The sequence below is a fragment of the Macaca mulatta genome, chromosome 5 (assembly GCF_049350105.2).
Source record: "Macaca mulatta isolate MMU2019108-1 chromosome 5, T2T-MMU8v2.0, whole genome shotgun sequence".
NCBI classification, from domain to species: domain Eukaryota; kingdom Metazoa; phylum Chordata; class Mammalia; order Primates; family Cercopithecidae; genus Macaca; species Macaca mulatta.
In genome coordinates, this window is record NC_133410.1 from 194,929,567 (window position 1) to 194,946,866 (window position 17,300).

The window sequence follows — 17,300 nt, forward strand, 5'->3', positions numbered from 1 at the left end:
GGTATGAGGAGCTCCAAATGACCAGAGAGCAGCCATAGCTGTAAGTTTGGTAGAACATCTACCTCTGTCTGGGGCAAGCATCTCCCTCCTGGGCTGTTGTGCAGCTGAGCCTGAAGTTTCAGCATGGGGAGCACCAATTCCCCAAGTGGGTCTCTGGATCTAACCATGAGAAGAAACATCCCTGCTTCCACTGCTGGTTCCTGTACCTCGCCTGCTACCTACTGAACATCCAACCCCAAATCCTGACTATTGGTTCCACATACAGTCCCCACCTTGAAGGTCAGAGTCCTAACTCCACTGGATATCATTGCAAGCTTGTGTGTCAGTGGCACTTTTAAGAGGCTGTACTAGTCTGCTAGGGCTGTCATAACAAAATACCACAGACTGGATGGCTTAAACAATAGCAGTTAATTTTCTCACAGTATGGAGGCTGGAGTCCAACCTCAAGGTGTCAGCAGGGTTTGTTTCTTCTGACGCCTCTCTCCTTGGCTTGCAGGTGGCTGTCTTCTCACTGTGTCCTCATACGGTCACCTTCCGTCTAGGAGTGTTGTCTGTACCCTAATTGCCTCCTTATAAGAACACCAATCATTTGGGATTAGGGCCCACCCAAATGACCTCATTTTACCTTAATTACCTCTTTAAAGGCTCTATCTCCAAATATAGTCACATGTTGAGTTACTGGAGATTAGGACTTCAACATATTACTCTTGGGAGGACACAGTTCAGCCATAGCAGAGGTCATTCCAACATTCTGTCTTGGCAGTAGGGTCTGGGTGATGTGACAATGTTATTCCCCCTGTCACACATCCTTGGGCATAAGGAGAAGTCCTTGATGCAAAGAGATCTCACTCAGTGTCCCATGATGATAACTCTGGCACTCGATGAAAACTGGATAGTGCTGGCCAAGGCACCACAGTAGGGAAGGCATACCTGGAATATGTGTCAATACCCCCTCCAAGTTAAAAGTGTCCAATGTAATCACCTTGACGTGGAATGGTGGTTTGGTCTCTTTGGAGTCTGGTACACAGTGAGGATTCAGTATCCATCTCTGCTGCTTACGAGGCAAGCATTCTGCAGTGGCAGTCGCTAGATCAGCCTTGGGGGCAGGGAGCTCCTGCTGTAAGGCCCACACAGAGACCCTCTTCCCACCACTATAGACACTCATGCCATACATCCCCTGTGCAACCACTAGGGGTGGCTGGAGGAGAAGCAGGATGCCTCCTCTGAACTAGTCATCCAATCCACCAGATGGTTTGGGGCTTCCTTGCTTTCTGTGTTCCGACTCTCATGGGTCCATCCATATGTCTCCTTCCTGGACATCCTTGCCTTTTTTTCCAATTTTAATTCTTCCAAGTCCTTAACTAACCAGCTAAACTATTTGACATTGCCCAATACCATGTTTATCCTTGTTTCAGGCCCCTTTTCCTTTCCTGTGATGTTGGTGATCAGGTGCACTGTTTGAATTCTGCTTACCAGGGTGTTTCTCTTCACCGTTGCCCTTCAGTGTGCCCCGCGTGGGGCTGTGACGCAGCAGTAATCTGCTCCTGCCAGCTTCCTTCTCCCAAACATCCATGAACCAGGCCCGAGTTTTCACCTCCTTGATCACACAACATGAGTGAAAGAAACAAGACACAAAAGGGTGTCTTGGCGCCACTTAAATCCAGCCAATAACAGGTGAAACCAAACCCTGCTGATGGAAGTAACGAGACTGATTACATGTGCGGGAAATGGTAGGGATGACTGAGCAGAGAAGCACGAAGTCTTCCAGAGGAATGTTCTGTTTCTTGATGTGCATGCCAGTTACACAGGGTGGGTCACGCTGGGGAAGTCACCAAACACTACACTTATGAGTAGTACATGTTCCTATATGATTGTTAAACTTCAATAAATTTTACAAAACCAAGCAAACAAAAGCAACCACAGAGTTCAGTCAGCTTACTGGATACAAAATTAACATACAGAGATCAATTTTAATTTCCTGATGAGGTACAACAGTAAAAAAAATTAAATGTTAAATAGACAAACTCAAGAGCAGCAAAAACAAAAGCATGTAATTAGAAATAATCTAATAAAAGATATGGTACCTCTAAGGGAAGAAATTATACGTTATTGAGTGAAATTAAAGGAAAGTTAATAAATCAAGAGACATGGTTTCTTCATGGACTTAGAGACTCAATATTGCAAAGATGTAAATTGTGTACAGGTTCAATTAAAATGTAATTAAAATTGTAACAGTTTTTTGAGGGGGGAGGGGACTTGACAAGTTTATTCTAGGCAAAGAACTGAGACTTACCAAGACACTCTTGAAGGCAGAGAAAATGTCTCTTGCAGCCATCAAGACTTATTAACTATAATAATTAAGATAGAATGGAATTAGCACAAGACTAGAACAGAATTGAAATCCCAGTCACAGCCTCACACTTGACATCAGAACATCTGATCTATGATAAGGTGGTGCTGGAAAAAGAGGGAAGGACTGTCCTGTGAATAATTGGCACTATGATTGATTAGGTATCCATACCGAAACAGAAAGTGGGTCCTTACCTTATATAAAAAACCACCTCAGGAGGATCATATACATAAATGCAACAGCCGAATAATAAAGCTGTTAAATGAAAATAATGTAGGAAATTATAGTCTCATTGTAGGGAATTTTTTTTTCTTTAACAAGGTACCAAAGTCACTAACCATAAAGAAAAAAATTAATACGTTTGATGATATTAAATTGAGACCATCTGTTCACAGCATAAAGAGAGTACAAAGATAAGGAACAGGCCAGTCACAGTAGGTCATATCTATAATCCCAGCCCTTTGGGAGGCCAAGGCAGGAGGATTGCTTGTGCCCAAGAGTTAGAGACCGGCCTGGGCAAGATGGCAAGACCCCATCTCTTAAAAAATAAAAATAACATAAATAAAATAAAGATAAGGCACAAAATAGAGAAGCTATTTGCAACAAATGCAACTGACAAATGACTCATGTAGAAACAGCTCCAACAAATTAATAAGAAAAAGCAAATGACCAATTAGAAAAATGGGACAAACCCTTGGGTAGGCATTTCACAAATGAGGAAATCCCAATTACCAGTAAATATTTGAAAAGCGTATTGTTAATTGGACTAGATGAGCAAGAAGTGGCAAGTACATTGGATGATTTGATCATACACATGCATGCCAGAGTACCATGTCAGTGAATATTTCAGCAGTCCAGCAGCCTGAGACACACGGGGCCCTCTGCACCACAGAGGACACGTTTATATCTTGCAACTCTCACCTCTAAGAAGGAAACAATTCCTGGCAGATCTCTACAGATTCTGGAAGCAGCTTACCTTATACTAATGCTACTCTAACTCATACACTGGTTGATTAAAAACCAACCAGCCAATCAACCTGCCACCTTTGTGTGCTTTCTAGAGCAGAAATGGGCTGGGTGGCAACTCCAGACTTTAGTACAAGTGGTTCTGCCTCCAGGGCCATACAACCCTGCAGACACCACTATGGCAATATCTCTGGTGTGATGGAAGGTAAGTAGAGTTTATGGCAAGTCCCAGTAGGAGAATCACATATAGACCCCAAGGGTTTAGGCCACATCCATGCTGTCTGCAGTGTAGAGGTATATGCTTTCTTCAAAAGAACTCCTAACATGTTAGTGGCCCCTGGTAAATACGAAGAGCTGGCTGTGAGACAATGACAGTGCTCCTAGAATTGCTCATAGAAGCTGGCTTCTGCGAGATTCACTAGTCATAGGTCAGGTGGGCCTAGGAGCATTCCACCACGACATGGAAGTGATACCTCCAGGATCAGGCATCAACAGGTCACAAGGCATGGGGAAACTCTCAGAGCAAATAGCCCAGAGCTCTGTGTTATTCGTGACAGTTGCAATCAAGGTGCCACCCTTTCAGCTCACACCTGTGGCTGCTTGAGGCCGCCAGCTCATGGAGGAGAACAAAGACTGAGCTTGGTTCATATATGATTGGCTTGATATGTGGGTGCAAGCAGAAAATGGATTGCAGCTGCACTGCAGCCCCCCATCACAGGTGGTCCTGAACAGTAACTGATCCAGGTTGTCAGTATTAGGAGGTTTATTGAAGGAAATGACAGACAGAAGTGTAATCTTGGGTGGCCACAAGACAGGTAGATCTTCACACCACAACCCCCCAGATCCAGAGCTTATATCTTGGGGAAAACTGTAAGTGTCATAGAAGGAATAGGTAGGTGGCTAGGGCATCGTGGCACTTACACGAAAAGGTATTACCCCTAAAGGGTAACACATCGACTAGACATTCTGGAGGTATTCCCAGACTCAGGGTTAGTCACATGGATTAGCATTCGAAATAAAGTCACTCTTGCTGTAGCAATAAAGATAAATCTTCCCAATATGAGTCATTTACTTTGTGTGGATAGGGACGGGAATTTGGAATATATGTAGGCTCATGGGCTATCTGTGTGGCAAATGGTTTGGTTGGCTGATTGGGCTGGAAGAAAATAAACAGCAGATTGAGAATAAGGAGATCTGGGAAAGAGACAAATGGATGGCCCTCAGAGTGGCCACAAAGTGTGCAGATCTTTGCATCACATATTAATCACCAGCAGAGAGCCAACCTGGGAAGAGGTTCCAAACCACCAATGAGAATCACTTGGCCGGCTCACCCCAGCCAGCCTCTGCCATCTGCCATTCATGTTGAGGAGTAACAGGCACATGAATGGGCAGCCGTGGTGGCAAGGTGGGAGGCTGTGCCTGGACCTGCTGGCATGAGCTCCCACGCACCAAGGCTAATCTAGCTACTGTTGCTGCTGAACATCCAGCCTGCCTTCAAAAGAGACAGATTCTGAGACTCTCATACAGTGCCATCCCTTGAGGACTCTCACCAGCCCCTTGATGGTCTTTTGAGCTTGGAAGGCACAATTCATCTTGACTAAAATTGGTACGTGCTCAAGATACACCCTTTCTTGCCTAAGGGCAGTTAGCTGGCACTAACATCTGAGGACTTTCCGGAATGCTTGATCCCACTGACACAGGATCTGGAATGATATTGCCCCACTTTACAGCAAAAAACCCTACTTTACAGTAAAATGGTGCCAGTGTATGACCATGAAATCCACTGGTTCTGTTGCATACCTGCCACTCAGAAGCCCCTAGCCTGAAAGAGTGATGAAATGGCTTATTGAGATGCCACTGATTAACCAGTGTGGAGATGGTGACCTGAATGCATAAGGTATCATTCCCTGGGACAAGGTATCCTCTTAAACTAATTGATCATTTATTAGATTTGGGTTAGTAAATTACATACATGAGTCCAGAAACCAAAGGGTGGACGTAGAATGACCACACTTACCATTATGCCTGAAAACTTGAGGAAGTTTTCAGGTACATAGTTTCTGTCCCTGCAACCCTAGGATGTACAAATGTACTAGTTCCCAAATGGGAAACTTCTGCCAGAGGACACAGACAGGGTTCCCGTTAGACTCCAGGGTCAAGAGCCCAGCAAGAAGATACAAATGCTGTATGATTCCACTTACATAAAATACGTAAAGTAGTCAAACTCATAGAGACGGAAAGCAGGATGGAGATTTCCAAGGGTTGGGGGTGCGGGGAAGGGGTAGTAAGTGTTTAATGGATACAGAGTTTCAGCTGGGGAAGACAAAAATGTTCTGGAGATGGATGGATGGTGGTGATGGTCCCACAATAATGGGAATGTTCTTAATGCTGCAGAACTGTGCCTTATAAATGGTTCAAATGGTCAGTCCTAGGTTGTGTTTATGTTACCACAGTACTAAACCTATACATACACATCCATACGTACATCTAGATGAGACAACCAGGGAAGGAGGGCAGTTTTGCAAGGCGATTGTTTCCGCTCAACAGGTAGACATAGGGCCGCCATTACACTGCAGGCAGGGAAAATATAGTTGACACAGAGATGATCCACCTGGGCATATGTTTATACATCCTTGTTCAATTTTTACAGTAAATGAACAAGTGCAGCAGCTATTGTTCAAGAAGGCCATGGTGACCAGAGGCTCAGACCCTTCAGGGAGGAGGCTCAGGGTCACCTTATCAAGTAATTACTGCAACACAAAGAAGTGCCAGCTGAAGGTAAGGGGGTCTGGAATGGCTGTTGGAAGAGGGAGTTGATGAATTACTGCCTGAAAACCAACGCCAGTGGTTGTCAGTGCATTTCATCCCGCTATCCTGGAGTTTTCCTCAGAAAGGAAGCTCAACAGAATTCTGTAGGAGCTGCTTCCAGAGCCTGTCTGTGGCAGACAGATCTGCATGGAGCAAGGAGTGGACTGCAGGGGATATTGTGTTGACCCCTGGAGAAAGGCCCTCCTCTAAGACCAAGGCACACATTCCCCAGCTTCTGGGAGTGTCCGCAGATAACAATTCCTAGCTGAGTCCTTTTCTAGGTCGTGCCCTAGCTTGAGGAGAGCTGCACCACCTGAGATCATGCTTTCTGCCCGAGAGAGCAGCCCATGCCCCACGACTGCTGAGGTGGAAAGGCCTGGACCCCTTGGCGCAATTTGAGACAACTCTAAATGTCCTGTTCCTGCTCCAGAGCTCCCTGTGGGGTCAGTGAAGGCCTTTGTGTGATGTCATTGCAGTTGAATTCAATGCACAGTTCCCAGATGTGTTTAGCCTGAGCACACCTTCAGGAAGATTTCTTGCACACTAGACTCCCTCTCTTGGGGAACTCGGTCTGTGGCACACATCGTGCTCCACTGTAGCTCGAAGGTCCTCTTTTCTGACTCCTTCGTCTGCGTGAGAATCTTTGCATTTGTGGAATCAGTCAACTCCTTTATTTTTTTAAAGGATTTGCTCCAATGAGAAGGCCCCTGAAGACGTTATTGCTTTGACACGTTTTACATAAGTTTATTTGATTATTCCTCTAGAATAAATTAGAAACTGTAGGAGAAACGTTATTTAAAAACCATATGTGTACATATTTTTCTTATATATGCTTTCATTGACAGTTTTCCCTGGAAATTTAAAAGGTGTTCTGGGGAGAAAAAATCCAGTTTCTTCCTAGAGATGCTGATAGTGTCAGTCAAATTATAGAGCACAGGGGAATAGTCTAGTTTTCTATATTCTTGATTTTTAAAAATATGCTAACTAAATTCATGGCTGTTTCCTAAACAATGAATGCTTTGAATAGTTAATGTGAGACCTTTTTGGTGCTTTTAAAGAAATGCTTTCTGGATGTCAGGAGACACTGCGTAAGACAGAAGATTGCAGTTGCATTGCCGTGTTTTAATAGTGCAATTTGGCACTGCCACTTTGAGAAATGTTTTTATTTTAGAAACTAGGCTGAGTTGAGGTTCCCCACCCATTTCTATCAAAATTATTTCTAGATTGTATTGATTGTAAGAACATAAGAAGAGATGAATGTTACAGTCTGGTTTGTCTTCTCCAAGTCTGATGTTGAAATGTGATCCCCAGTGTTGGAGTGGGGGCTTCATGGGAGGTGCCTGGCTCATGAAGGCAGATTCCTCATGAAGGGCTTGCTGCTCTCCTTGCAGTAATGAGTTCTTGCTCTGTTAGCTTTTTTTTTTCCCACTGATGTGAGTTTTTTTAAATTAATTTTTTTATTTAAATGGGTTTTTGGGGAACAGGTGATGTTTGGTTGCATGAATAAGTTCTTTAGCGGTGATTTCTGAGATTTTGTTGCACCCATCACCCGAGCAGTGTACACTGTACCCAGTGTGTAGTCTTTTATCCCTCGCCACCCCACCCTTTCCCCTGAGTCGTCAAAGTCCAATGTATCATTCTTATATTTTTGCATCCTCATAGCTTAGCTCCCACGTATGAGTGAGAACATAGGATGTTTGGTTTTCCATTCCTGAGTTACTTCACTTTTAATAATGATCTCCAGTTCCATCCAGGTTACTGCCAATGCCATTGTTTTGTTCCTTTTTATGGCCAAGTAGTATTCCATGGTGTATATATATCATGTTTTCTTTATCCACATTTTTGCAATTGCAAATTGTACTGCTGTAAACATGCGTGTGCAAGTATCTGTTTCCTATAATGACTTTTATCCTTTGGGTAGTGGGATTGGTGGATCAAATGGTAGATCTACTTTTAGTTCTTTAAGGAATCTCCACACTGTTTTCCATAGTGGTTGTACTAGTTTACATTCCCACCAGCAGTGTAGAAGTGTTGCCTTTTCACCACATCCACACCAACATCTATTATTTTTTTATTTTTTGATTGTGGCTATTCTTGCAGGAGTGAAGTGTTATTGCATTGTGGTTTTGATTTGCATTTCCCTGATCATTAGTGATGTTGACCATATTTCCATATGCTTGTTGATCATTTGTATATCTTCTTTTGAGAATTATCTAGTCATGTCCTTAGCCTACTTTTTGATGGGATTTTTTTTTTCCTGATTTATTTGAGTTCTTTGTAGAGTCTGGATATTAGTCTTTTGTCAGATGTATAGATTTTGAAGATTTTCTGTCACTCTGTGCATTGTAGTTTACCATGCTGATTATTTCTTTTGCCTGTACAGACGCTTCTTAGTTTAATTAAGTCCCATCTATTTATCTTTGTTTTTGTTGCACTTGCTTTTGGGTTCTTGGTCATGAAGTCTTTGCCTAAGCCAATGTCTAGAAGGATTTTTCCAATGTTATATTCTAGAATCTTTATGATTTCAGGTCTTAGATTTAAGTCTTTGATCCATCTTGAGTTGGTTTTTGTATAAGGTGAGAGATGAGGATCCAGTTTCATTCTTCTACATGTGGCTGCCAATTATCCCTACACCATTTGTTGAATAGAGTGTTCTTTTCCCACTTTATGTTTTTGTTTGCTTTATCAAAGATCAATTGTTGTAAGTATTTGGCTTTATTTCTATGTTTTGTATTCTGTTCCATTGGTCTATGTGCCTATTTTTATACCAGTACCACACTGTTTTAGTGACTATGGCCTTGTAGTTTGAAGTTGGGTAATGTGATGCCTCCAGATTTGTTCTTTTTGCATAGTCTTGCTTTAGCTTTGCATGCTTTTTCTTGGTTCCATGTGAATTTTAGGATTTTTTTTTTCTAGTTCTGTGAAGAACGATGATGGTATTTTGATGAAAATTCATTGAATTTGTAGATTGTTTTGGCATATGTTCATTTTCACAATACTGATTCTACCCATCCACGAGCATAGAATGTGTTTCCATTTATTTGTGTTATCTATGATTTCTTTCAGCAGTGTTTTGTAGTTTTCCTTGTAGAGGTCTTTCACATTCTTGGTTAGGTATATTCCTAAGTATTTTAATTTTTTTGCAGCTATAGTGAAAGGGGTTGAACTCTTGATTTGATTCTCACCTTGGTCACTGTAAAGCAGAGCTACTGATTTGTGTACATTAATTTTGTATTCTAAAACTTTGCTGAATTCATGTACCAGTTCTAGGAGCCCTTTGAATGAGTCTTTAGGGTTTTCTAGATATGTGATCATATCATCTGCAAACAGTGACAGTTTGGCCTCCTCTTTAAGGATTTGGATGCCCTTTATTTCTTTCTCTTGTCTAATTGCTCTGGCTGGGACTTCCAGTACCATATTGAATAGAAGTGGTGCCGGTGGGCATCCTTGTCTTGTTCCATTTCTCAGGGGGAATGCTTTCAACTATTCTCCATTCAGTATAATTTTGGCTGTGGGTTTGTCATAGATGGCTTTTATTACCTTAAGACATGTCCTCTCTTTTAAGTTGAGCAGACCATTTACATTCTGTTATGTAAATAAGTAGACCATTTACATTCAATGAGATGTGAGGTACTATTCTATTCATTGTGCTATTTGTTGCCTAAATACCTTGGTTTTTTTGTGTGTGTGTGTTATCATTATATATGTTCTGTGAGATTTATGCTTTAAGGAGTTTCTATTTTGGTGTAGTTTGAAGATTTGTTTTGAGATTTAGAGCTCCTTTTAGCATTCTTGTAGTGCTGGCTTGGTAGTGGCAAATTCTGTCAGCATTTGTGTCTGAACAAGGCGGTACTTTCCTTCATTTTTGAAGCTCAATTTTACTGGATACAAAATTCTTGGCTGATAATTGTTTTGTTTAAGGAGGCAGAAAATAGGACCCCAATCCTTGCTAGCTTGTAGAGTTTCTGCTGATAAATCTGCTATTAATCTGATAAGGTTTCCTTTATAGGTTACCTGATGTTTTTGCCTCTCAGCTCTTCAGATTCTTTCCTTTGTCTTGACTTTAGATAACCTGATGACAATGTGCCTAGGCAATGATCTTTTTGTGATGAATTGCCCAGGTGTTCTTTGAGCTTCTTGTATTTGGATGTCTAGAACTCCAGCAAGGCTGGGAAAGTTTTCCTCGATTATTCCATGAAATATATTTTCCAAATGTTTAGACTTCTCTTTTTCCTTGGGAGCATCAATTATTCTTAGGTTTGGACATTTAACATAGTCTTAAACTTCTTGAAGAGTTTGTTCATTTCTTATTCTTTTTTCTTTGTCTTTGATGAACTGGGTTAATTCAAAAACCTTGTCTTTGAGCTCTTAAGTTCTTTCTTCTGCTTGTTTAATTTTATTACTGGGACTCTCCAGTGCGTTTTGCATTTCGCTAAGTGTGTCCTTGACTTCCAGAAGTTGTGATTTTTTTTTTTTTTTTTGAGACAGAGTATTGCTCTGTCACCCAGGCTGGAGTGCAGTGGCGTGATCTTGGCTCACTGCAACCTCTGCTTCCCAGGCTCAAAAATTCTCCTGCCTCAGCCTCCCGAGTAGCTGGGATTACAGGCATGTGCCACCACATCCAGCTAATTTTTGTGTTTTTAGTAGAGATGGGGTTTCACCATGTTGGTCAGGCTGGTCTCAAACTCCTGACCTCCTGATCTGCCCGCCTTGGCCTCACAAAATGCTGAGATTACAGGCATGAGCCACCGTGCTTGCCTATAATTGTTTTTTATTTATGGTATCTCTCTCTCTGAAGAATTGTGCTTTCATATCCTTTATCGTGTTTTTGATTTCTTTAAGGTAGACTTCACCTTTCTCTGGTGCCTCCTTGATTAGCTTAATAACTGACCTTCTGAATTATTTTTCTGGCAGTTCAGAGGTTTTGCCTTGTTTGGATACGTTGCTGGGGAGCTGGTGTGATCTTTTGGGGATGTTAAAGCAGCTCGTCTTGTCATGTGACTAGAATTGTTTTTCTGGTTCTTTCTCATTCGGATCGACTATGTCAGAGGGAAGAGCTGGGATTCGAGGGCTGCTGTTCAGATTCTTTTGTCCCATGGGGTACTCCCTTGATGTGATATTCTCCCCCTTCCCCTAGGAATGGGGCTTCCTGAGAGCTGAACTGCAGTGATTGTGTTTTCTCTTCTGGGTCTAGCCACCCAGCGGAGCCACCAGGCTCCAGTCTGGTACTCAGGAGTGTCTGCAAAGAGCCCTGTGATGTCATCCATCTTCAGGTCTTGCAGCCACAGATACCAGTACCTGCTCCCGTGGAGGTGGCAGAGGAGTGAAGAGGATTCTGTGAGGGTCCTTGGTTGTGTTTCTGTTGAGTGCGCTGGTTTTGGGGTGGTTGGCCTCTAGCCAGGAGGTGGTGCTTTCAACAGCACATCAGCTGCAGTCTTATAGGGAGGATGCAGACTTGCCCTAGAGGGACCTGGCTAAACATTCAGGTTTCTCATGCAGTGGGCAGGGCCATAGACCTCCTAAGAGAGGATGACCTTTGTCTTAGTTACCAGGGCGGGTAGAGAAAGACCACCAGGTGAGGGCAGGGATAGGCCTGTCTGCGCTCAGCCTCTCCGTGGGTGGAGCTTGCTACTGCTACTGTGGGGACGACAGTGTGGTTCCCAGTCCAATGGAGTTAAATTCCCAGGGGAATTATGGCTACCTTTGCTGAGTCATACATGTCGCCAGGGAAGTTGGGGAAAGCCAGCAGTCACGGGCCTCACCCCACACCCACGCAGCCGGCAGTCCTAAAGGCTGGTCTCACTCCCACCATGAACCCCCAACAGCACCATGTCTACTCCCAGGCAGCTGGTAGCCAGGGTTCAGAACCTGCCCCAGACCACCAGCCTCCCCTCTTGGAAAGCAAGCGGACTCACAGTTTTTCAGCGTCTCAGGGAGCCTGTAGTGGCGATTCAGTTCCTTCGAATAGTCGGTGGATGATCTTGGCTTTCCTGGTATATTCCTGTGCTAGTTCTGGGTGTGGTGGCCTGTGTCTGTAGTCCCAGCTACTTGAGGGGCTGAGGCAGGAGGATCACTTTAGCCCGGAAGGTTGATGCTGCAGTTAGCCGCGATCGCGCCACTGCACTCCCCTGGGTGACCTGCTCTAGTAGGTTTTGGGAGAGCTCACCTGAGTGTTGGTTAGAAAGAGTCTAGCACCTCCCCGCATACCCCACACCACACCCCACTTCTCTCCACATACGATCTGCACACACCAGCTCCCCTTCCACCATGAATGGAGGAGGCTTGAAGCCCTCACCAGATGCAGATGCTGGCCCTGCAGAATCATGAGCCATGTAAGCCTCTTTTCTTTATAAATTACCCAGTCTCAGGTATTTCTTTACAGTAACACGACAACAGACAGACAGTGAATGACTCTAATCTGATTCAGTCTTTAGGTCACCTGTTTCCAGAAATGTGTCCACTTCATCTAGGCCTTTCAATTTGTTGATGCACAATGTTTCACAGTACTCTCTTATAAGCCCTTGCAATTTTGTTAAATTGGCTATAATATCCCTTCTTTCACTTTCAATTTTAGTTACTTGAGTCTTCTCTCTTTGTATCTTAGTCATTCTAGCTAAAAGTTTTCAATTTTGTTGATCTTTTTGAAAAATCAACTCAGTTTCATTGATTTTTCTTTATTGCTTTCTTTCTCTAGTTTATTTCTGATCTAGTCTTTATTATTTCCCTCTTCTGCTAGCATGGAGTTTAGTTTGTTTGTTTTCTATTTCTTCGAGGTGTAAGTTTAGGTTGTTGATTTAAGATCTTTCTTCTTTTTTACTGTAGGTATGTACAGCTATAAATTTCCTTCTCAGCACCATTTTCACAGCATCTCAGAAGTTTTGGTACATTGTTTTCATTTTTATTTGTCTCAAACTATTTTCTAATTTTCCTGTGATTTCTTCTTTGACCTACTGTTTAACAGTGTGCGAATTCCCACATATTTGCATATTTTCCAGTGTTCCTTTGCTACTGATTTCTAGTTTCATTCCACTGCGGTTGGAAAGGATACTTCGTATTATTATTTTAACCTTTTTAAATTTATTAAGTGTTGTTTTATGGTCTAATGTATGGTTTATTCTGGAGAATGTTCCATGTGGACTTGAGAAAAATGTGCGTCTGCTGTTGCCGAGTTCCGTGTGTTTTTTAAATAGAGGAGACTGTCCTATCAATGTAGTTAATATATCTTACAGATTTATGTCTTTAATCCATCTCTATTTTGTATGTGGTAAGAAGAAGGAATCCAACTTAACTTTTTACAGAGTTAGTCAGTTATTCCTACATTATCAAAAAAAAAAAGACACTTATCTTTAATCATTAAAATGAAGTCCCACCCGTAACCTATACCTAGTTCCTTTTCATACACGTACTTGCATTTTTCCTCTGTATTATATAATTTCTAAAAGCATAGTTTGTCTTAAACAAACCCATTCATTACAAAGTAATTGACCTGTCTCTTAATCTTTGGTCCCCTCTCTATCTTTTTTCTTTCAAATACATGTTAGAGTGGCTTCTTTGTACTAAGATTTCGGTAGAGTTTGGATTTTGCTGATTGCCTCCTCCGATGTTGTCTAGTATATACTTTCTTGATCCCTGCATTTCCTGAAAATTTCTAGTTAAATCAGATTCAGGTTTGAGTTTTAGGAAGGGAATACTGCTTCCTAGATGGTGGTGTGTATTTGCCTCTAGTTGTCTGTCTTGCTGATGTTAGCAGCTGCACTACATTCTAATTAGGTGTGTTCTGTCCCCTTCCTGCTACATGGTGAGCACTTGGGACAATATATGCTGTGTTCATCACTTTCTCCCTGCTACCTAGCACCATTTCTGGAAAACCAAGGGATCCAATATTATCGAAATTTTTAGTGAATGCAGGAGCTCAAGGTTCAGTCTTATCTCTTCTACTAACTCTAATAGATCATTGACAAGACACTTAATTTTTGTGAATCTTATTTTCACAGTCTGTAAAATGAAGGGATTGGCATTAGCATGGCCCCTAATGTCCCTTGAATGATTCTACAACATGGTCATGCAAAGGTCAGGAAGATAGGCTGTCTTTTTCCTCCAGAGGTTGCAAGAAATAAAGAATTCCCTTCCATGCATATAACTGACCAAGAAAGGTTTTCTGGAGGGACGTTTTCGTCTTGTTTTTGCAGAAACACATTTGGTTTGCACAACAAATCTGTACTTAGAATAGAATATAGTTTGTTGGTTACATATATCAAAATGAAGAAATGTTCAATTATATTCAGTTCCATTCCATGATGGACTAGAATATAACAATATAATATATATATTATAATGCCGGTATGCACATGAACACATATGAGTAACTAATTTAAATTCTGCTGAGAAAAATGCCAGAAACAAAGAGATAGGCCTATTGTCTATAAACAAATGCATATGTTAAGTAATTATAAAACCACCCTCCGTCTTTCTTGTTGCTGTTGTGTTAGAAACATGGTCTCGCTCTCTGGCCCAGGCTGGAGTGCAGTGGCGCAGTCATAGCTCACTGCAGCTCAAACTCCTAGGCTCAAGCAATCCTCCGACCTTAGCCTCCTGAGTAGCTGGGACTGTAGGTGCACCTCATCTTTACCGGCTAATTTTCTACTTTGTAAGAGACAGGGTTTTGTTGTTGTCCAGGCTGGTCTCAAATTCCTGGCCCCAAGAGATCCTTCCCCCTGAGCCTCCTTGAGTCATTGGGATTACAGGTATGAGCCACCACACCCAGCAACCTTCCATTCTTAAACAACTTTTGTTTAATTTCCAACAAACAACAGGAAAAACAAACTGTCCACCTTGAAAATAATGACATAAAATCATATTCATCTTTTTCTATATCTACACATGTGTACAGATATACACATATAACTTTTATTAAAACAAATATACACAAGCAAAGATCCCATTAAAGTTCATCCTTGGCAGTAACAAGGTACAGATATGAGTAAAAAGAAGTAAAAACATGCAAGTTTACTACATCATGGGCTACGTTTTCAAAAACAAAAAATTAAATCGTTTTTTGGAAAAACAAGCTTCCTCAACTTTTATTAAAATTTATATCCAGACTGCAAGAAAATAGTTACCAGTATAAAATGATATCAGAACTCAAGTTAACATCTTATATTTAACCACGTTGAGTTTTCTAAGCATTGTCTAAGCAAACAGTTATTCTCTAGCACAATGGTCAGAGAGTTAATGGAGATATAATTTTCTATGCAGAAATCAGTTATGTTCTCCTATGCAAACCAAACAGTTGAATCGATTCTTACTCTTGTATCGTAAGCACTGAGGCTCATCCAGTACTTATTAGAATGGTGCTTGGTGGATAATCACTAGTCCCTTTGTGCACCAAAACTCAAGAGTTCTTAGAGGCTTGTTGAACATCATCATAGCAAGAGAAGGTACCACTCATTTTTTTCGTGGCACCTTCTCTAGACACATCTGCGTCACACTGCAACATAACAGTTCTATCCGAAATAAGAGCACCAGATTATCACAGTAAAAGGACAAAGGCAAGTGTCTCCTTTCTAAAAACAATGGTAATCTATTGGCTTTAAAACAGCCACGGTCATCATATTCTCCTGCATTCGGAACACAGAAATGTGTCCTCGTAATCAAGGTACCCTTTTCTGGGAACATAGCATTACTTCATTATTACTAACAACACAGCGTGGCACCTCAATAATCTTTTCTCTCTTCAAAGCTGTAGAGGCTGTTCATATTCTCTAAGATCAACAACATTATCATTGAAACAAAAAGCAGCCAGCTGGCTAAAACACACAACATGCACACACACAGACACACACACAAACTTGTTCTCTCACGTTAAACTCTGTAACAGTAAAAAAACACTCCTAAATAGTTGTTTCTATTAAACAGTTTCTGTTCCAGAGAAGAAAAATACAATAATATATATGATTAGGGGTCATGATTCTAAAATCATTAACTTTATTTTTTTTATGATTGTGGTTCCATTGATTTAAATTTTCCTTTACCACTTTCAAACAAGGTGACCACACCCTCGACTCCGTTGTTCTTCTGAGGGTGAACAACTGTGAGGTGACCCCAATTAGGGATGTCCCGATAGGCAGTAAGCTGACAGCACAAGAGCTTCAATCACAACCCTCTAACCACTGCAACCGCCACCACATTCAATCACAACCCTCTAAACACTGCACCCCCCACAACATTCAATAACAGCCCTCTAAACACTGCAAACGCCACAACATTCAATCACAACCCTCTAACCACTGCAAACGCCACAACATTCAATCACAACCCTCTAAACACTGCAACCGCCACAACATTCAATCACAACCCTCTAAACACTGCAAACGCCACAACATTCAATCACAACCCTCTAAACACTGCAACCGCCACAACATTCAGTCACAACCCTCTAAACACTGCAAACGCCACAACATTCAATCACAACCCTCTAACCACTGCAACCGCCACAACATTCAGTCACAACCCTCTAACCACTGCAAACGCCACAACATTCAATCACAACCCTCTAACCACTGCAACCGCCACAACATTCAGTCACAACCCTCTAAACACTGCAAACGCCACAACATTCAGTCACAACCCTCTAACCACTGCAACCGCCACAACATTCAGTCACAACCCTCTAAACACTGCAAACGCCACAACATTCAATCACAACCCTCTAACCACTGCAACCGCCACAACATTCAGTCACAACCCTCTAACCACTGCAAACGCCACAACATTCAATCACAACCCTCTAACCACTGCAACCGCCACAACATTCAGTCACAACCCTCTAACCACTGCAACTGCCACAACAGTCTCTTTGTACTCATTTAGTGTATTACTAAATGTTTACCTCGTTCATGATCACTACATTACATTTACACGGCATTACATTTACGATCATACATGATCGTTACATTATGTGGATACTAAGACTTTGGTTAGATATCTCTCCCTTTTGGCCTTTGTCTGTATTTTACAAATTTAGTTCACATTCAATCGTTGGTCTTCTAAAAGACCTTTGGTAAAATGAGTACACACTTACCAGCAACATAAATATTGGACACAACTAAAATCACTTTCATTTATTCCCTAAATTTTCCCCTACAGGTTCTGGAGATTACCAAAAACTTGTAATCAA